Source organism: Lathyrus oleraceus, chromosome 2 (assembly GCF_024323335.1).
Source record: "Lathyrus oleraceus cultivar Zhongwan6 chromosome 2, CAAS_Psat_ZW6_1.0, whole genome shotgun sequence".
NCBI classification, from domain to species: domain Eukaryota; kingdom Viridiplantae; phylum Streptophyta; class Magnoliopsida; order Fabales; family Fabaceae; genus Lathyrus; species Lathyrus oleraceus.
The window spans coordinates 53,539,798-53,544,358 of NC_066580.1; the positions used below are offsets into that span (position 1 = coordinate 53,539,798).

Below are 4,561 nucleotides of genomic sequence, written 5' to 3' on the forward strand. Positions count from 1 at the left end.
GTTTTTCGAATATCCTATATATGAAATGCGATCCACCATCACTGACGACTATTCTTGGGACACCAAATCTTGGAAAGATTATATTCTTAAAGAGTATAATTACTACTCGTGTATCGTTTGTTGGAGAAGCTATAGCTTCAATCCATTTTGATACGTAGTCAACCGCTACGAGTATGTACTTGTTACCGAAAGAAGGTGGAAAAGGTCCCATGAAATCTATTCCCCACACGTCGAAAATTTCTACTTCCAATATGCCTTTTTGTGGCATTTCGTCGCGTCTAGATATGTTTCCTGTGCGTTGACACCTATCGCATTTCTTGACAGCGGCATGCACATCCTTCCATATGTTTGGCCAATAAAGACCGGCTTGTAGGATTTTAGAGCAAGTCTTGGATGTACTTGCGTGTCCACCATAAGGAGCGGAATGACAATGTTGGATTATACTTTCTATCTCTTCTTAAGGTATACAACAACGGAAAATATCATCGGGGCCTCTTTTGAAAAGTAAAGGGTCGTCCCAGTAATAATGTTTTATGTCGTGGAAGAATCGTTTCTTTTGTTGGTAGGATAAATCAAGTGGAACTACTCCGGCGGCTAAATAATTGACAAAATCAGCGTACCATGGGGTAACGCATATAGCCAAGGTGGTCTCTACTTGTTCATCAGCTCTATTTTCTTCCAAATTAGCTATAAGTTTATCGTACGAGAAATTATCATTGATCGATGTTCTTTCCAGTTCCAGGTTTTCAAGTCTAGAAAGGTGATCTGCTACTACGTTTTCAGTTCCTTTTTTATCTCTGATTTCCAAATCAAATTCTTGTAGCAACAAGATCCACCTTAGGAGTCTAGGTTTAGCGTCCTTTTTTGTTAAGAGGCACTTAATGGCAGCGTGATCAGTGTAAACGATTATTTTAGCTACGACCAAGTAGGAACGAAATTTATCTAGTGCAAATACTGCTGCTAAAAGTTCTTTCTCGGTCGTGGCGTAATTCATTTGCGCTTCATCTAGAGTTCTACTCGCATAATATATGACGTGAAGTTTTTTATCCTTTCGTTGTCCTTAAACAGCGCCTACGGCGTAGTCACTTGCGTCACACATTATTTCGAAAGGTTCATTCCAATCTGGGGTCTGCATTATGGGCGCGGAGATCAATGCTTGTTTAAGTGTTTGAAATGCTTCTAAACATTTATTGTCGAAGATGAATTCAGCGTCTTTCATTAGTAATCCGGTTAAAGGTTTAGTTATTTTAGAAAAATCTTTAATGAATCGTCGGTAAAAACCGGCATGTCCTAAGAAGCTTCGTACTTCTCTCACAGTTTTCGGAGGTTGAAGGTTTTCGATTACTTCTATTTTGGCTTTGTCTACTTCAATTCCTCTATTTGATATGATTTGTCCTAAAACAATTCCTTCTTGTACCATAAAGTGACATTTTTCCCAATTAAGTACTAAGTTTACTTTTACACATCGTTCTAGAACTCTTTCTAGGTTTTCAAGACATTCTTCGAAACTTTGCCCGCATACGGAAAAGTCATCCATAAAGACTTCCATGATGTTTTCGAGAAAATCAGTGAATATTGCCATCATGCACCTTTGGAAGGTTGCAGGAGCATTGCACAAGCCAAACGACATTCGTCGATAAGCGAAGGTACCAAAAGGACATGTGAACATTGTCTTTTCTTGGTCATCAGGATGAATTGGTATTTGAAAGAAGCCTGAGTAACCGTCCAAATAGCAGAAATGAGAATGCTTGGCTAATCGTTCTAACATCTGGTCTATGAATGGTAAAGGAAAATGATCTTTTCGGGTTGCTTTGTTTAGCTTCCTATAGTCAATTCACATTCTCCATCCCGATTCGATTTGTTTGGTTATAGTTTCTCCTTTTTCATTTTCGATCACGGTTATACCTCATTTCTTTGGTACTACGTGTACAGGACTAACCCATTTGCTATCGGATATAGGATATATGATACCTGCTTCTAAAAATTTCATTACTTCCTTCTTTACTACCTCACTCAGGATAGGGTTTAGTCTCCTCTGATGTTCCCTAGAAGTTTTATAGTCTTCTTCTAGCATGATGTGGTGCATACAAATAGAAGGACTTATCCCTTTAAGATCGGTGATGTTGTATCCTAGTGCGGTTGGATATTTTCTTAATATATGTAGGAGTTTTTCGGTTTCAAGTTTTCCTAGGTCTGCATTGACTATCACTGGTCGTTCAAGTTCTAAGTCTAGGAATTCATATCTCAGATTTTTGGGAAGTGTTTTCAGGTCGAGGGTTGGTTTCTTAAGGCATTGCGTAGGATCCGATGTTTTTGCTAAACATTGGTTCAGTCTGTCTTCTACACGATAGTCAGAAAATTTGTCATTTTCTAATTCTGTTTCTTTTATGCATTCGTCGATGATATCCATGAAATAACATGTGTCATCTATTGCAGGTGCTTTCAAAATTTGGAAAGAATAAACTCAATTTTCTCTTCTCCTACTTCGAAAGTGAGTCGTCCTCGTTTTACGTCTATGATAGCACCGGCGATTGCTAAGAAAGGTCTTCCCAATATAATGGGGGTAACTTCATCTTCTCTTATGTCCATAATTATAAAATCGGTTGGGATGTAGAATTGACCTATGCGCACGGGAATGTTTTCAAGAATTCCTACGGGATATCTAACGGAACGATCTGCTAATTGCACATACATTTTAGTTGGTCTTAATTCTCCCATTTCAAGTCTCTTGCATATGGACAAGGGCATAACACTGATACCGGCTCCTAAATCGCATAGAGCTTTGTCTATGACAAATTTTCCTATGTGACAGGGTATAGAGAAACTACCAGGATCTTTAAGTTTAGGAGGCATATTTTGGATTATCGCGCTGCACTCAGCAGTGAGTGTAACGGTTTCGCTATCTTCAAGTTTCCTTTTATTAGAAAGAATTTCTTTTAAGAACTTAGCATATGAGGGCATCTGTGTAATAGCTTCTGTAAAAGGAATGGTGACGTTTAATTGTTTCAGTAGGTCAACACATTTTTTAAATTGGCCCGCGTCTTTGGTTTTAATATGCCTTTGAGGATAAGGGATAGGTGGTTTGTAAGGTGGCGGAGGTACATAAGGTTCTTCTTTTTCTACGGTTTCCTTATTACACTCTTCCTTTTCCTTAGGTTTAACTTCTTCCTCAGTTGAATTTTTAGAGTTTTGGTTCTCAATCCTTGGGTCAGACGGTCCTTCTACCTCTGTTCCACTTCTTAATATAATTGCATGAGCGTGGCTTTTCGGGTTAGGTTGGGGCTGTCCAGGAAATGTACCAGTTGGGGCAGCAGTAGGCACTTGTTGTTGAGCTACTTGCGAGATTTGTGTTTCCAGCATTTTGTTATGGGTAGCCAGGGCATCTACTTTACTTGCTTGTTGTTTAATTTGTTCGTTAGTGTGTACATTCTGGTTTAAAAACTCTTTGTTGGTTTGCTGCTGAGAAGCTATGAAGTTTTTCATCATGATTTCCAAGTTGGATTTCCTAGGAACGTTATTGTTAGGTGTAGATGGGGTCGGCTTTTGATATCCAGGAGGTATAGCTGGGGCTTGACTTGGTGCATATAAAGCGTTGTTACTTTTATATGAAAAATTAGGATGGTTCTTCTAGTTTGAGTTATAGGTATGCGAGTAGGGATTTCCTTGAGCATAGTTCACCTGCTCTGCTTGGATTCCTGTTAGGAGTTGACAATCTGTAGGAGTGTGACCTTGGATTCCACAGACTTCGCAATCTTGAGTTACGACAACCGTGGTGGCTGGAGGTGATACATTCAAACTTTCAATTTTCTGGGCAAGAGAATCCACTTTTGCATTAACATGATCAAGGCTACTTATCTCGTACATGCCCCCTTTTGTTTGAGGTTTTTCTACCATTGTTTGGTCGCTTCCCCACTGATAATGATTTTGGGCCATGCTCTCAATAAGTTGATAAGCATCGGTGTAAGGTTTATCCATAAGCGCACCAACGGCGGCGGCGTCTATTGTTAACCTTGTGTTGTACAAAAGACCATTATAGAAGGTATGAATTACTAACCAATCCTCTAAACCATGGTGTGGACAAAGTCTCATCATGTCTTTGTATCTTTCCCATGCTTCGAAAAGAGACTCGTTATCTTTCTGCTTAAATCCATTTATCTGGGCTCTTAACATAGCTGTTTTGCTTGGAGGAAAATATCGGGCAAGCAAGACTTTCTTCAACTCATTCCATGTGGTGACTGAGTTGGAAGGAAGAGACTGAAGCCATCTTCTAGCTTTATCTCTTAACGAGAAAGGAAAGAGACGAAGTCGAATTGCCTCTAAAGTGACACCATTGGCTTTAACAATATCAGCGTATTGGACGAATACGGATAAATGAAGGTTTGGATCCTCGGTAGGATTTCGTGAGAATTGATTCTGTTGCACTGCCTACAACAGCGAAGGTTTAAGTTCGAAGTTGTTCGCTTTGATTGCGGGTGGAGCAATACTCGAATGCGGCTCATCTTGCGATGGAGCGGCGTAATCTCGAAGCGCACGAGTTGGTTCTGCCATCTCGGGTATCGGC

The 4,561-nt window shown here is 39.8% G+C and overlaps 1 non-coding gene across 1 annotated transcript; it reads left to right on the plus strand.

The window, feature by feature from the left end:
• The first annotated feature begins 4,063 nt into the window (after window positions 1–4,063).
• On the plus strand, window positions 4,064–4,170 carry LOC127124109 (small nucleolar RNA R71). The gene has a single exon (XR_007803746.1). It is a non-coding gene; the product is annotated as a small nucleolar RNA R71 (small nucleolar RNA).
• Window positions 4,171–4,561: the final 391 nt, after the last annotated feature.